This window comes from Mirounga angustirostris, unplaced genomic scaffold (genome assembly GCF_029215605.1).
Source record: "Mirounga angustirostris isolate CCGP_5_RB_7025 unplaced genomic scaffold, mMirAng1.0.hap1 SCAF_9, whole genome shotgun sequence".
Lineage (NCBI taxonomy): Eukaryota > Metazoa > Chordata > Mammalia > Carnivora > Phocidae > Mirounga > Mirounga angustirostris.
In genome coordinates, this window is record NW_026991717.1 from 57,613,886 (window position 1) to 57,632,019 (window position 18,134).

Sequence of the window (18,134 nt, forward strand, 5' to 3'; positions counted from 1 at the left end):
ATTTGCTGTCTTCTATTATACTATAAGCAAGAGTAATGGGAGGTTTTGTATTCTCTCTTTATTGATTAGTATGTGTTATTGGAGGATGTATGGAGAGATTAAAATGCATGCAGTTGTTTTTCACATTATATAAACATAGAATTATATTTAGAAAATACCTGAATGTCCAGAAGAAAATAGAAAAACAGAAACCATTATCTTCTCAAGATAAATGTCCAAGGGATAGGGAAAGGATTTCTGACTGAAGGCAGCATTAGCAAAAATTAATAGCTATATCCTGTCTAGACATTGCATCCAGTCAATTTAATAAACTAATTACAGATGGATAACATGTACATTGTTGAGGTAGGCACTTTAGGAAATAAGTGTAATAACTATATTTTTCTGCCCATACTTTTCCAACAAAGAGCACTTTCACACCACTGGGTCCAACTCTGGCAAGGTCTCTGAATCTAGATAACACAAGAAGGCACAGAACTTCAAGAGTTCTATTTTTCAGGACCTTTTTCACCTCTTTCACTTTTTTTGAGAAAATCCAACGTGGCTTGTCTCTCTGCCCACACCCAGAAGAGGTGTTTGCCCCAGATATGGAAGCTCCCAAGGTGGCTCTCTTCTCACCTTCTGAGAGCATGAAAACAGACAAGATACGGGGAAGGGCTTTAGGACACAAAGAGTTGCCTTTATGAAGTGCCCACTTGTGGAACAAATGAGGGCATGAATTTATGTTCAAAAATTGTCCAAAAATGAACAAAGAGATTCAGAAGCTATGTGGATGAGCTCCTAATAATAGCACCACCAGAGCAGACTGTGACAGCCTGGAAACCCCAACTAACCTGAAACTACAACATTTCCAATTAGGGAATCAGTACCCTAGTAAACCATGGTATCTGAGAGGGTTAAATATATTGCCCAAGGGCCTATTCTTCTTTCTGTGGGTTAATGCATATGCTAGAAAATAATTATGAATACATAAAAGTTAACATAAAAAAGAAGCATAAAACACAGCTCCTACTTAAAGAAAACTACAAATTAGTTTGGGAGATAAAACATTCATACAAAGGCAAGCGCTAATATGAGTTAATAATACAAAAGTTTAAGAAGCAGTATGAATAAGGGTCAAATAAAAGTAGAACTGACAGAAGTAATACATTCAGAGAAGATTTTATGAACTGACTCAAGTGGAGATTTTCTATCATTGTGGCTATAGTTAGATATCTATTCAGCAGTTCTGGGGCTATTCAGAAATATATATTAAGTAAATTTTTTAATGGCCTGTCCAAGTATTTCAGTCTAAAAGGCCTCATAACCAATTAGTCATGGCCAAAAATCTCTATGGTGAGATCATTCTTATAATCAAGGTAGAAACCCAGTAAGCTATACCAATTTCATCATCTCTTAACAGAATCTCTTAGCAAAGAGAACAGCCACTTTGTTTCTTGCCAAAGATGTTCTGGCCCCTTTCACCAAATATTTTTCAACATCTTGGTGAAAACAGTATCATCTGGGTCTTCTACAGAGAAAAAATGAGGGGGTAAAGATTAGGTTGTGGTCACAACTCATAAATCTATTTCAGCATTCCTATCTTTGGAATGTATTTATCTTTTGGGGGGAAATAATTTTATAGTTACTTACCCAATTCCAGGCAGGTAACTAGAATTCCCTTCTCCTTCATAGACAGAAATTCTATTTTACTTCGCTGACAGTAATCTGCAATGGAAAAAAAAGAACAAAGACTGTATTTTTAGCCTCATTATAACTTAAGGTGACGAATGAAATATAAGCAATAGTCATTGGGTAGGCTTCTTAAGAAAACTCTTCAAGGATAACTGACTTATCCAGTCAGTAGTTTTCTCTGTGATTATTGAATGCTAGAGTTTAGGGGTCAGTCAAGAATTTGGGGAGAATATGCTGCTCTTGGGACTCCTTCCTATTTGTGGCTACCTTCAATTCTCCTTTTGACTTTTCAGTAACCAATACTCTTATTCATCAGTTTTCATATCTGCTTTCCCTATCATAGTTTCCCTACTCGTAGTGTAGTCCTCTCTTTCTACTGCTGAATTATTTTGTTTTGTCATGGTAAGACTGTTTTCTGAACTCCTATTTTTTTTTTAAGAGTCTCCAACTGAATCTCCAGTCTTTTATAGGGTCACCCTGTTGCTTTTATTCTCTTTTTTTCTTTTAGCCTAGGAGATCCAGCATTTATCTTAGACTAAGAATCCAAGATGGTTACTCACATAGTTGGTACCTTGATGGGAGGACTGGCAGTCTGAGCTCAACTGGGACCTCTTCTTATTTAGTCTCAGGGGTCCAAAGGGAATGTATTAAGACATCCAGGCAGAAGCTGCACGACTAACGATATAGCCTCAGAATTGCCGAAAGTAACTTGTGTTGTATTCCATTGGTTAATATGTTCATAAAGCCAGTGCCAGTTTAAGGCAAGGAGGGATGACTTCATACCTTACTTAGAGGAGTAGCAAAGAACTTTTAGCCATCTTTATTACGGGTGTTTTTTTTTTTTCCCAGAAATCCTTAAATGGGTAAAAATGATCTGCATACTATAGATGGATATGAAAATTAATTTAGAAAAAGGCAAAATAGGTCAAATTTAGCCAAGCGTAAAAGGAGTGTCATTACAAAAAGAAACACAAAGCAAGAATTTAAACTCCAAACAGACATTATTGTGAAGGCTTTATGGACTAGGAGGGGAGGTACAAACTGTTAAATAACTAACAGACCTTAGAATTCATGTTCTTTAAGGATCCCAATATTGAGCTAGTCATATCCAAACTAAGAATAATGACATACATCAGACTTTTCTCAAATCTCTGAACAGGAACTCTTGAGTTTATTATAGTATGGTCATCAGGGACCATGGGGACTCCATACACACAGCATGGAGCCACCTGGTACTGAGACACCCAAGTCCTATTGACCAAACACAGGACCTTACTGTTGTACCAAAGTTCAACAGACATTCCAGCACAGAACCCACTTTGAAATTTTTGTTTTTTCCTGCAAAGGGAACTCTGATTAAATAGATCTCTCACCACTTGATAGTATCTCAGGTTTTTTGTTATTATTGTTGTTTTTGCGGCAGGGGGTTGTTTGTCTTGGAGACGGGCATAATAAAAATTGGAAAGAGAAAACTAGAATAGTAAACACTCCTTTTATTTATTAGTTTTTTGCTGCCTTTCTTCATTCCTGCTAAATGCGGTGTACACATAAGGAAAATAAAATATTGGTCCACTATCTGAGAAACTTACTTTCCTGAGTGGTTCTGAAAATGACCCATATGCCATGTCTTCAGCCCCATTATGACAAACTGCAAACTTTTATGAGACTGTAGTTAGCAGAAGAATCTGAGGCCATAGAATATTAATTCATGAATAAGCACAACAGGATGCCCAGGAATCAAAATAATTGATTCTTGCTTTACTAACTTTATTCCCCTGACAGTATTGTTTGATCAAATATATGAAACATGATTCATTTAATCACCTTAATATAAGGGATTTGAGCTTACATTTCTTCATTAGATTTAAAAAATTATTCTCTATAACAATAGATTTTATTCTGCCTAAGGAATCAACCACTAACTAGTCTTTTTTCTCATGATATATAAATACCTTAATTTAAAAAAAATCAATGTTCAAAATATTTTAAAAACTAATTACATTGAGCTTCTTTTATAATGTTTTTATTAACAATATTTTCATTTGAATTCTATTATTCCTTCAAGGTATTGCCTTTAATTGATCTAATTGTAATAGTTTCTCACATGATGCATGTCACTGGTTTATATTAACATTCTGTCATCAACTAAATAAATAGCTTCTCCTTGGTATAGTTAGTTTCTCTATAGTTAAAATCACATTCATAAATGCACTTTTTCAGGGTTTAGAATTAGAGTTTTTTAAAAACTCAAATATGAGAAAAGCGAATAGAAATATATGGCAAATTTATCAACAGTTCAGATTTTACCAAAAAATCAATTATAAGAGAATTTATTATTTCCTAGACTCGGTTATGTGTCCTTCAATTGACCTAGTTGAAAATTCTGGATGATGTCGATTTACCACTAGTTTTCATTACTTTCATTATTCAAAGGACAAATGTTTCTAGATTGTCATTGGGAAGAAGTCCTTGGTCCCTTAAGACCCTCACAAACTCTGCCAATGGAGATGATAAAATACCAGAACAATGACGTACAGAAAGATTTAAAAATGATATTTTAGACTCTGAAACATCACTTAAAACTTCTCTAAAAAAGTAGAGTAAGAGCTCTAATAGAATTTTCCCTCCATTAATAAACCAGTATGTACCCCTTCTCTTTCTGTCTAGATAGAATAAGCATAATCCTTATTTATGTATAAAAAGTATCTTACTAAAGTGTAAGGCATCTGTCCAAGAAGACGGTTTATAGGTGTACCACTTAGTTACAGTCTTCAGTTTGGTCTCACTTGGACAAATATGGCTGGTTACTTTCAACTTCTTTGCTTACATGCTAGCTAGACAATTCATTCTGTTACTCAACACAAGATATAGGGGGCTGATTACTGAGAAGATTGTCTATAAACCTTGTGATATGACAGCAAACAATACAGAATCCATGTCCTTAGAGTTTGCATGTACCATTTCTTAAAGAGAAGAAAATATTCTCCAAAAGCACCTGATACTCTAAACTTGACTTTTCATGTTCAGATTCCACTGATCTTGAATCCAGGTCATCTCCCATTAACAACTGTTTGTTATTTTTTCTTTAAATGTTAGTCAACTTCAGTTACTTCATTTTTCTGATATTTGACCAGACTATACCTTTCATCATACACACTCCACCTCCCTATTTTTTTGTTCATACTTTCTGCTTCCAAGCTAAATTTAAGGTCAAACTGTAGCTTCAAGCTAGATACTAATGTCATCTAGGTATCAGCTTAAGTTTTTTTTTTTTCCTTTACCTTTCTAGTCTAAATTAGGTGGCCCTCCTATATTTTTAATGTCATAGCACTCAAAACAGTTTTTACATCATCTCTTTGCAATGCTTATATTCCAAACAAAACTATAAGCTCCCTGAAACAAACGTATGTTTTTGTATTTGACAAAAGGAATATAATGACAACACACATATAATATGAAAGATGGGGTTTCTTCTATACACCATCTGAAATCATGAATCTTGTAATTGGCCGATTAAATAAGTGAAGGGCTGATAGCTCAAAACTGGAAGTGCAGGAGGGCACGGTTTGTGAGTGGTTCATCTATGGATTATATGCATATGGACTTGAACAAATAACAACCTCACGCTCTTCCTTCCCCCTGTAAAAATAAGGAAGTAAATAAATAAATGGCAAAAATTCTCATTTCCTGAAAAGCAACTTCTAAATTATTAGTTCTGTATGCCAGGGCTAAAAAAAGGCATAAGGACAAAAGTAATGTAATAGCTCTAATGTATCTAATAACTAAACTGGCTAGTCATAGCATGCCTCCTCCCCACATATATGCTGTTAATGTCATTGATTCATCATACTCAGCAAGGTATTTTCAGGAAAAAAATATTAATTACAGCTTATAATGACAGACACAGAGTGGCTGCCACTCTGCTAGGTGTTGCTAGGTGTTGCTAGGTTGACTTGTGTCTAGGATTCCCCGATTCGGCCACAAGGACTTTAGATGATAGAGGACAGTTTCTATGCAAAAATTACAGTCTTTTCAAAAGTACTAAAGACAGGAAAAAAATGACACTGGCCCAGAGAGAATTTTTCAAAATTTTTAAGTTCATTTCTCCCAGGGGATTGTACTAATTTTTTCCATCAGATAATGACGGCTGTATCCTATAAAATCAAGCAGAAATTACTCCTGTCAGTATTATAATAAATCAGTTAATATTGAGTACTTTTATGAAGTAAGAACTAAAAAACAAGTTCTCCTTGAAAATATTGGATGAAATATTAATTTACATCATTGAAAAAAATAATTTATAGTTTATAGTATAGAAATCTGTATCTATCAAGTTTTCTTACTTACAATTGAATATTCCATAATCAGGACTGGCTACATAATTTGTGGAGTCAAGTGTAAGAGGAAAATTTGGGGCCCCTTGCTCAAAATTATTAAAACTTTCAAGGCAGTGACAGTTGACCATTAAAGCAAGCATAGGGCACTGTGTGACTGTGCAGATTGCATACCTTGGCTATAATTTAGAGTTTTTATATCAATTTTACCTTACTACATACATATAATTACAAATAAAAATTCTTCATCTTCCAGAAGAATAGGCACAGCTATTAACATTTGCACATGAAGAAACTGTAGCACAGAAAAGCATGATCTAGCTAAAGCTTCCCAGACAGTCAGCAGGAGTACTCAGTCAATAACTTGTGTGTCCTAACTCCAGTCCCACTTTCTGTTTACTTATCAGATTTCATCTCCAAATCGAACTCCAATTTCAACAAATGGCAAAGACATTTATGACCAATATACACTGCTTCCCCTCAAAGCATCATCTCTGGAGTCAATTCTAGGAATTTAATTGTATGAGACAAACAACAACTGTTACTTTTGTGAATTACTTTTTTTGCCCCATTCAGAGTCCAAAACATTGCAGGATTGGGGAAATGAGAAAACTCATAAAGCAGCAACTCTTTTCTATCCAGTGCAGCTGAGAAATGCAATTAATAAAAATGGAGAGACTCAACAGCCTAGCAGCACCCAAAGTAATAACTCCTTTTATGAATATGAGACATAGGTCCCAGGGTATCTTGAGGCCGGTTTCTGCTCTATCGATCACATTGTCAGACAACACATTTCATATCACTGAACACGTCCTATTTCAGGAGACGTGGGAAAGGGACACTGGAGGAAACATAAATGTCAGAGGAAATAGGAATGCCTGTGAACCTCAGCACGTGTTTCTTAGAGCAATAAAAGTGATCTGGCTTGGGAAGCCAGTCCCAGGAGTGATCAGAAATTAGAGAAGCATCCATAGCTGGTAAAATACTTGAACATATGCTAAGTGTAGACAACATAGCATGAAAGTCCAAAGCTATTGCAAGTATTCATGTCCTGGGAACTACCAGGAAGCTATCAATTTCTCATTCTTGCTTTCAAGCATTTGGCAAATTCTTATATACCAGGTCATATACCTAACCACACTGATTCCTGTGATATAAGTCATTCTGTTCATTGTATGCAGGTATAAATTCAGTGCAATTGTCAAGTTATTCTGTGCCCTATCTCCACAAATTTTTTCTCCCATTAATTGTATCAGCAAGTTAAAAGTCAAGAGGTTTCATCAGATATTTATTAAAAAGGGAAGGATCCTTGGCATGACAACCAAATTCTTTTCAGTAATTGTCTTTTTAGACTGGTGAACCAGAAAGTTCCCTGATTCCTACACTCTCTTTCTAAGGCCCCTAACCTAGCTCTCACTCTGCTTTCTCAATCCCCAGGTGGACCCTCCATCCTTTTAACTGAAAAGCAGGAGGGGCATTTGTTAGGACACAAACATTTCTAACCATGAAAGGCCATTCCAGGTGGAAACATTTCTTTGTCATTCAGAGATCCTATTAGTTTGACTAAGTCCTTTTTAGTGAATCAGGAAATGTATTGAACACGTACTAGCTGCTTGATGTACATTATTTCTAGATGTTTATAAACACTACACATGAAAATGCCATTCACACTTCACAAGCTAAGTGGAATGGAGATAGATTTTGAACATAAAGATGTGAAGCAAGAGATGTAGTTTGCAGCTGTGGGGATCAAGGAAGACAACCTAAATTGGCGGTACTCAATTTCCTGAAATGGGTGAAATTGCAGATGGGACTCTCCTTAATGCATGGGGATTTAGAGAGTAAAAGAGATTTTCAAAATTTTCTTTTTTCCTTTTGAATTAAGTTAGGCAAACCATGTGTCCCCTTTGTAAAACATACTCTTTGATTACATCTATTACAGAACAAGTATTACTCTATTGTGCAAATTTCTTTCATCTCTCTCTCTCTCTCTCTCTCTCTCTTTTGAGTTTCACATTGATACTTTATTTGCTTAAAACCTAAACATGGTCAGTTAAGAAGAAATCTACTCTAGTGTATAAATCTTGCCACTTAAATTCTAGGGTTCTTTTTCTCTTTTTCTTTTTTTTTTATAGCCTTGGTAAAATTTTATCCAAGAAAAAATAGATACATGTGTACTTAAAAACATGAACCATGAGAGAATAAAATAGGAAATCAAGAGTGATTTAAGTTTCGGTGGCCCTTGCCTTTTTTTTTTTTTTTTTTATGTTCTTGAAAGACTGTAGCAGGATAAAAGGATCACTGGCTCCTGGTCTCGTTGAGATAACAACTGAAAATTAAGAAAAAAAAAAAACATACCTTGGGTGCAGGGCAGGGAATGATGTTACCTGACCTTGTTTTAGGGTATGGATTTCATCCTCAGATTTCTCACGTGCAGGGCTTGCAGAAGGCTTCTTTCCTGGAGGGCTATCTGGTTCCTCCCCTTCTTTGGGAGAAGGAGTCTTTTCCTTTGATGCCTTTGAAGCCTTGGGGCGACCCACCTTCCCTTTGCCTTTCCCGGGGTTTGGCCTCACTGTAGCCTTTAGCCTGGGTTTGGGCATTTTCTTTTCTTTTCTCTCAGGGTTGGACTTCTTAACCATCTTTTTGTTTTTCTTCTTTTGCACAGTCATAGTCACTATCATCATCATCCTCCGTTAGGAAATCTTCATCACTGCCGAAGGGTGCCTCATCCTCTTCTTGTTCTTCACTGCCCACATCTTCCATGAGCATCTCTCTCTGAGTGGAAACTGCTTCAGAAGCTGCTTGCTGTTGCCAGCACCCATTTTTATGATTTTCTTTTTCATCTTCACTGTCCTCTGCTGAGTGACAATCAACCTTCTTGGTCTTCACATCGCTTTCTTCAGAGTCCTCACTATCTTCCTGTGAATTCTTTCCAGATCGCCTCTTATTTTTAGCTTCTCAGGGAGATGACCGAATTTTCTTAGCTGCAGGGGCTGAATCTCTTCCGTAATCTTCATCAGCATCATCAGATTCCTGACACTGTGAATACAGTCAATGACCTTTCTGTTTCTGACAGGCCGAGACCTGTGCACTGTCAAAACAGGAACGCGTCGAGAAGACAAAAACAAGGATCCCCCCCTACCCTGTGTGCTGGGTGCCCCCCTCAACTTCCGCTGATGGGCAAAACCCAAGCTACTGGCTTCTGAAACTCTGCTGCTTCTTGGTTCAGGGTCCCTTAATCAGACGAGCCCCCCACTCCCCTGTCTGTTTAGAATGCCCTGTCTCTTTCTATTAGGTTGTATACCTGTTGAAGCAAAAACATACGCTAATTGTTTTTCTATCCCCAGAACTTACCATATTGTATAGCAAATCAAATCCATAACAACAATTTTAATAATGTATTGCATTCTTGCATCACATTAGGCATGGTGTTAAATGCCTGGTGTTCATAATGCTAGTTCATCTTCATAATAACCCAATGATTTCAATATTTGTTCGTATTTCCATTTTAACAATGGGAAAATGAGGCTTATAATCACACACACTAAATGTAGGGTTTGGATTCATAGACTAATCAAGAACCACAAGCCCCTTCCTGGTTAAAAGCCCTAGTTTAGCTTCCCTTCAGTTTCAGCAAGCAGCCATCTGAGTACCGAGATGTAAATAAAGAAAAGACTCAGGCTCCTGTGAGGGTCTCTAGAAACAATCTTTAGGGTGCGGTACACACCAGCAGGTCAAGTCATGTATGCTAAGCTGGAGTGACAGCCTCTCTTAAATGCAGGAGCATGGCCACTCTGATAACTGACAGCAGGGAGTTCTTCATCCTATTGAAAAAGCAGCTCACCCAGACCAAAAGTTCTTAATATCCAGGTTTTATATAACATGTTTTCTCCTATGTCCAAGAACAGAAGATGTATGGATGTGTATTTGCATCTTTGTGTCTTGTTTCCTTTAGATTCTTCCTACATATAGAACCATAGCTGGTCTTCTTTTATGTCATCCTGAAGTCTTTTGGTTTTAAACAGTTCTCTTTGAATTTCCACTTTAATAGAAGGGGACCAATTAACCAGTGGATGTATGGCTTGTTTTGTTGTACTTTCTTATGCAGTAGCTACTGTGTTATTTTCTCTTTTTTTCATACTTCAACCTGAAGAGGAGGAAAATTCTGCCTTTGCCACTCCTTTCTGTCTCTGCCCATTGCTAACTACCTCCCCAAAAGGAGGAGAAGCTGAAGTGACTGGTCAGAGCTAAGTAGTAAACATAACGTAAAAGGCCCCCAACCATTAGCAGTCTCCTGCTTCCAGTTCTTTCATCCAAATGCAGCGTTCTCTCTTCTGTGTCTGGAAGTCATGAGGTAGCCACACATTGGACATGGTCCACCAGCCTCTTTCCATTTTCAGTTCCAGCTCAGATTGGGAGAGGAGGGGGTATGTGTGAAACATACTTTTCATTCTTGTCCATATGACTTATAGGCTAAAGAGATTCAGATTTGACTCCATAGACCCCAAAAATACAAAGGTGTAAGACAGTATACTTTGGCTTTCAGGCTAATGTTTCCTGAAGAAAAAAAAAATGAAATCTAGAAAAGCCCCTACCTTTGTTTGTATAATATGTTTGTCTGACAATAAATAATGTTGGCCCTTTATTTTTCATTTAGCTATTGTTTTTTGTTTTGTTTTTGTTTTTTTAATATTATCAACCCGAGAAAGGTGGAATGGTGAATGATAGGATTTCGGCACCAAAACCCCACCTTGCATGCTTAACAACTATATTTCTTTCCTCTACTTTACAATCCACCAGAGACAGTTCGGGCAAAGAGGTATCCAGAAAAAGGGGAGAGAATTTGAGGATACAGAAGGAAATCCTCAAGTCAACCTTTGGACCATGATGTTTCCTGGGGCTCAGCCACCTACATTTCTTCCTTCCCTGGCTGGGTATGGCAGATATTGGTAGTTGTCCACCAATATTCATAATCTCCTTCCAGAGTCTTAGCTGAGCACATGGCCAATTAACAAAAGATTCCAATTTTCAGGAGCCCTTGTGGCCAGATGACTGAGTTCTAAGCAGCAGTGGGTATGTGTGTCACTTGTGGGTCTTACTTATAAACGGGCAAGTCTGCTCTCTCCTTGGCCCTCTCCTCTTTGCCATTGACTGGCACATACATATCTGATGGCAGATGCAGATGCCAACCATCCCGAGATGAAGGTATATCTTGAGGATGGCAGAGCTTCCCTAGTGGTTATAGACTTCTTATTTTTAACTATTATGTGAAAGAAAAGTAAGCTTCTGTAATTCTTAAGCCCTTGTGCCTTGGGTCTTTGGGTTGCATTATTTTAGACCATATCCTAACTAATACATGGTAAGGGGCTCCTCAGAAACCTGGCTTACTCTCTTTTCCTGTATTTCCTTTCCCACAAGTCTCTGATTACACAGATCCTTAGTTCATACCATAGTTTTCAAGATGTCTCTGGTCATGAGACATTTGAGAGCTAAAGTATAGGTTTTTTGTGTTTTTTTTTTCTTGATACAAAGAGATATGTATTCCTTCCTTTTTGCTGGGTTCTTCTAAGCTGATGATGCCTTGTTTTCATTTTAAAATCAAAGATAGTCATATTATTTTTAGTCTTCCTGTTTTTAATCCTTACCAAAAATAAATGAAAACTTTTGGGTATTTATGAGTTCACTTTTACAAATACAAGTACAGAATGATGGATGGTGCCTGACACTCCTCCATTAACAATTCAACATGTTTTTGTTTTTACTTTGTAATGCCTGCCTTTACCAGCCTCTCCCTAGTGAATGCACGTGCTCTTCTGGAATATTTTTCACTAAAAAGCCTAGGAAGCATCACTCCAAAGAGCTGCTCCAAGGAAAAAAATCCGTAATATAAATTTCCGTATATTGCAGAATCTGTGGAATGTAAGATGGTGTAATTCAGAGAATTAAGGATTTCAGATTATATAGACCTGGGTTCAAATAGTTCGTCATCTATGAATATTGGTTAAGTTTACCTCTTCGGACCTAAGTTTCTCATCTATGAAAGAGAATAGCAATAGCTGCCTTATGCAGATTAGATGAGATAATACATGGAATGTGTAGTTTGTAGATTGAATAGCACATTGCTGACACACGGTAGCCACCAACTCACTGTTAATTCTTCTTGTAGTTAATGTTTTGATTCTTTTCTAGATTTATCTTCACAAGTAATTGACAGTCACTGTATTTGGAAGCAGTGTCAGAAGCCAAGATGTTTGCCTGGTTTAGAGAGAGTGAATATTTTGTCAGGCCACTGGGGCCTACTCCAGATTCACAAAAACAACACAAAATGCTTACTGAACTGTAGAATGCTAATTATGCACCCTATTTATAATAATCTTACAAAGTCTCATTACCTACAGCAGTCACAATGCATTTGTCTCGTTTCTGTTTAGGCTGGGAAAATTACAGGAAGGCCTTGTCATTCTTTTTGGAGTTTTCTGTATTTGGTGACATTTCCCCAGCTTGCTGCAAAACAGCAGCTGCAATTAATTACTTTTTGAATCAACTAGAGTACAGCTTGTAAGTTTTCTGCTGCCCTCTGTCAATTCTGGCACAATGAATTCTTTTTTAAACTTGCATTTTACAACTTGCATTTCAAGCATTTCAAAGATTGCAGGGCCTCAATATAAGATGGAAAATGGGGGACCATGTTGTATTTAGTATTTTCCCAGAAAATACAGCACTATAATGATAATCAGTCAACTCCGGATCCTAATGTTTGCAATGAACAAATAATTTTGCTTTTTACAAAATCTAAAACTTTGTGGAAATCTCCTAATTGTTAAGGTGACATCATCTTATGCCTCTAACTAAAGATTGCAACCTCTCTGAGCTTACCAATGCTGACATCATCATTTTCCAAAGTTTTAATCATATGAAAATGAAATGCAATGAGCAAAGAAAATCCCAACCTGGAAGATCTCGTCAATCCTATTTAGTCAGTAACTGCAAATACTTCCACTGTGTTCAGAGGCTATGTTAAATGAAATGTCTTGCATTTATTTTGTCCTCAAGTTTTCAGGTCATATACAGACACATATCACACAACCTTTTATGTTACAGAGGCACATCTCCATAATTGAGATTAAAACAAGGTGAGGGGTGATAACCATAATCAGATAAATGATTCCCTAGTTGATCATTTATAAATGATTTTGGAAAGTATTTTTGAATATAGGTTTTACATAAGAAGTCTATTGGTCTTCAAAGTCACTTTAAACAGAATGATCGTGTTACATATATAAGAAGACAATATTTGAGATGAGGTCACTGTCCTCTATGCCCCTGCTCAGCACCTGCCTTATATCTGCTCTACATAAATAGCAAAGAATTCTCAGCTTCACAGATGATGGAAGCCAGACCAATTGATACTGACCTCTTTCAGAAGTTTCTAGACATAAATATTTTGAAAATGTGAAGTTCAAAGAATATTGCCAGCTGAATCCACATTGAGAACAAAAAGGATTTAGTAAATAAAAAGGTGTTCCAAATGTGAGAACTTGGTTTCCTACAAATGAGTCAAAAGTCAAAATTAATCACATTTGCCTTTATCCATTCAGTCAGTTTATTCTTTTATTTTGATAGTAGTAAAACAAGATGTTAGAGGGTAACTTTGTGTCTCAGGTTGACTGAATTTTCAATATGATAGTTTATCATGGCGTCAAACATAAGTGAGAGACAAACCTTCCATATGCCTGTTTTCAAACGGAATGATCCAAAATCTGTTCCCAGAATCCCAAATCTTTCATCCACTTCATGAATATAATAAGGGGCCGGAGTGTGAAGAGAGGCTTTTGCAAAAGAGATTGGTGAACACAGTTCTTTACAAAGAGCTATTGCTTTGCTGAGATCTCACCATCCTCCTTCCAAGGGATGAGAAGCAAGGCAACACCTTCTAATTTCAAGCTTAGAAAGGGAGCTTCAAGAATATCAAAATACAATTTTCAAAAAGTTAACTCTCATACAAATAAGCAGTGAGTCTGGGTCAATAATTTGGTGACAAAACAAATATATATATATATATATATAATCAGTACACTGAATATGTGTGTGTATATATATATTCAGTAAAGTATATAAATTATATAAATATATAATATGTAACATGTAAGAACATATGTAACATAATATATAATATACATATAAATATATAAAACATATATGATACATATATATTCAGTAAAAAAACAAATGCCAGATAAGTTTTCAAAGTTAGATAGAAAATTGTATAATGTCCTATAGGACAAAAAAATCATAACCATAGAAATCAGTCATTTTCTCTACAAGAAAATCATTTGCATCTCTATTGATCAAAAAAAATTTTGCTTTAATTTAGTTAATATCTAACTTTCCAGAGGCTGAAACTTAATTATTGGTAAACAGTAAATCAAAAATGTTATCTTTTCTTAGAGTGACAGATGACCTCTGGACAGGTTAGTCAGACAGTACTCTGATACTAATTTGAAAAGACACATGGTAATCTTCTTTGCCTTATTTATAAGTTTTAGATAATATCCTTGATAAGGAAATCACTCAGAATGTTTTGAGATATATTCCCCACAGTCCAAAAACAAAGAGTAGTAGCTGACTACTAGTAGCCTGAAGAAGCTAAAGTGAACTACAACTGGGATCTAATTAGGTCCCTAGAAATTTAGAAGGCAGACTAACATCCTTGAGGATAGACTCTCTTTAGTGCTACTGTACAGAGATGGTCCTGAAACTCCAAGTGTTGTGGGACTGTTCTTCACTGAGCAGGTCTGGGCCTTTGGTTGAGAGAGTAAGTAGAGAGTCTTCTTGGTCCTAACCAGTATGGTCTTCTGGAGGGGCACAGGGACCTCAGGGAAAAGCCTGGGAGTGTGGTGCTAGATGCTCAAGGGCTGAGTTAGAGGTTACAGGAGACCATCTGGGAGACTGATACTGCTAGTTGATCATGGCAACTGTAGGAAAGAATGGTAAGCAGGCAACCTTTGAAGGGCCAACAAAAGCACCCACAAGAGAAAGATCTAGCTTTCATCATTAGATAGGCCCACTCACTAACTTAAGCCATCTGCCAGGCCCAGATTGCTAACACGTTGAACACCTAAGAACTGGCCTATAGACTGACCTACCACAACCCTTGCCCAGGCAGGAAAATGCAGAATGTGAGCATGAAGAAAGCAGAGAATAGAAGAACCTCACAACCCTCCCCAAGCAGGCTTTCTGCCTGAAGTAAGTTAAATGAGAGGTAGGTGTGTGTGTGTGTGTGTGTGTGTGTGTTGTCTTTATTTCCACAACACACACTTCAGATACACTACAGTGATTCTTTTTAATTTTAAGTGAACCATATCATCTTTTTTCCTAGTTTTATTGAGATATATTTACTCATATAAGTATACTAATTACTCATATAATATACTATATAATATACTAATATATTGTATTAGTTTAAGGTTTACAACATAATGACTTTATATATTTATATATTTCAAAATGATTATCACACTGTTTAGTTAACCATCCATCACCTTACATAGTTACAAATTTTGTTTTCTTGTGATAAGAACTTTTAATATCTATTCCCTTAGCAATTTTGAAATATACAATATATCATTGGTATGGTAACTATGGTGTCTACACTATGCATTTCAGCCCCAGAATTAATTTATCTTATAACTAGAAGTCTGTACCTTTTGACCACCTTCACCCATTTCTCCACCCTCTACCCCAACCTGAAGTAGATTAAGTTAGAGATCTGCCACTAAGTTCAGAATTGTAATGCTTATGTGGGACTGGATATTAATTTTGGTTATTGAGTGGATATTGAATTTCTGATTTATGACTTTTTATGACTAAAACTGACTAGGTTTCTTTGTTTTTAATCTGAATGGGAACAGAGAAGTCATGAGCATGCCCGTTTTCATTGAGGGGCAGGGAAGGAATATATTTTTCTAAATAAAATTTTAAAGGGAATGGGAAATAGAAATAAGAACTCATTGTGGTTACCATCTTCATGCCATCCTTTCACTAGTAGTAGAAATTGCTTCCCTTATATGAGGAAGTCAAAGAATGGGACTTATACACATTCCAGGACCATATTTACTCACCTCACCATGATCCCATATTACTATTTTGGGGTTTAGGAATTGAAAGTAAAACTTCTCCACCAAGTTGATGAGAATAACCACAACTAAAGAAATCAAAATGATAGTAAAGAATACTTTGTTCCTCATTCCACTTTTAGATGTCTGTGCTAAACTTTTTGGGTATGTGATATAAAGAGAAATGTATACCATTCCAATAGGGAAACATTTTTTGCTTTCTAATATGACATTAAATTGGTAGCCTGGAAGATATGTGATATTCCTCATGAGTAAATTTTTACTTTTCAAGGTAAAAATAAAATTTATCCATTTGAACAAAACCTTTGTTTTGTTTTGTTTTGTTTTTGCCTTTTTTGGCTAGGGGTGCTGCATGGTATTGTAGCAAACTGAGGCCTTCAAAACTAAATAGTTTTGGGGTTGAATGCCACCTCTACTACCTTTTAACTTTCTAATTTGAGCCAGATATTTAATCTTTCAGAGCCTTAGTTTTCGCATCAATAAATAGGGATTATATTCACTTCATTACATTTTAAATGGAATTTCTCACCCTTTTGTACTATAAATAGAGACTAGACAGTATACTAATATAGCCTGACAAGGAAAAAGTATTTAACTTTTTGAAAAAATAACTTGTAATCTTCAAGGCTTATTATCATGTATGTGACTTGGTGAATAGTTTTTCCTTCTGAATTTGACATGGAGACTGAATTTGAACTTCAAATTTAAATGGCTTTCCATTAGGTCCTCTCTGCTGAGCTCTGCTCCAGGGACCACTAGAGGGTCATTGGTTTTCCTCAGAACTCTGAACTGCTTGGCTGCAACTAGTGACCCTTTGGTTCTAATGCCAGGCACTTTGATTACTTTTCTGCTCTGGGTCATAATTCAAAAGATAGAATTGGTTTTGAAAATCTCTAAGCAATTTAGTTCCTGGAATAGAAATCTCAAAAGTCAGCTGGTTTGAATTCCCAAGCTCTGGAGACACAACAGTTTGAGAACTATGTATAAACCTAGATTCTAGCTTGCTGTGAAATTTTGAGAAAAACTAAAGATCCTTTAGAAAAGGACTATGAAACAAATGAGTGCTGAAGACTCTGATGTTCTTGTCAGAACTCAGTGGGAAAGAGGTAGTGAATGAATGAAACTCCAGAACATGGGGGATATTCCTGGGTCTCCATGACCCCACCTTGGGAACAAGAACCAAGAACTAGCTCCGATGTTGTCAGAAAAGAATTCCAAGCATGAATCTGGAGACAGTCCAGTAAAAGGTGATAATGAGGTGTGAAGATCAGCTGATCAGTTGGTAAAGGACAAAAGAACCCTTGGTGCAGTGCAAGGTAAACCATTTTGACACACTGTCTGAGGACCCAAAATTCAACAATACAACCAACTTTGTACAAACCTAAGAAGAAAAATCAGATCCTCCCAGTGTGCATCTGAACACTTTGGTCAAGACACCAGGCAAATGGGCTACATTCACAATTATATAGTATTTAGTAGAACCAATAGTAAGTCTAGAATTCTATATAGGAATGAATCCAGTAGTTCAGCATCGTCCACCTGAGGATAAACTAAAGCATTTCACCATCAGCTCTGGACCCCACTGGATGAAATGTCTGCTTGGTGAATGGGTCCCACAAGGACTACAGCAGAGGGAGAAAAGTTTACTCCTGTAAAATGAAAGACCCCTGGAGGCAAGAAGTTTATCATCATTGTGAGATGAGTGGCTGAAATCAGAGGTGAGGCTGTGAAGATATTATTTTGGGAATAGGAGGGATACAGTATAGCCACAGCTAATGGCATAATGGGATAGTAGACATCAGATGAGCATAAATTTTTTTTAACGAATCGTAATAAAGATTAGAATGGAAAATACACAGGTTTCATAAGTAAAAAATTAGTGCAGGAAGATCTAATTTTGATGAAGAGAGTCAAGAAAGGACCTTTTGAGAAACTGACCTATACTCTGAGATCAAATTACAGTCACGGTAGAGGACCTCTAAGCCTCTTC

General features: G+C 36.5%; 1 pseudogene; it reads right to left on the reverse strand.

Moving 5' to 3' along the window:
- Window positions 1-414: 414 nt before the first annotated feature.
- Window positions 415-18,134, reverse strand: part of LOC123862093 (nuclear ubiquitous casein and cyclin-dependent kinase substrate 1-like) — a 28,940-nt pseudogene continuing 11,220 nt past the window's right edge.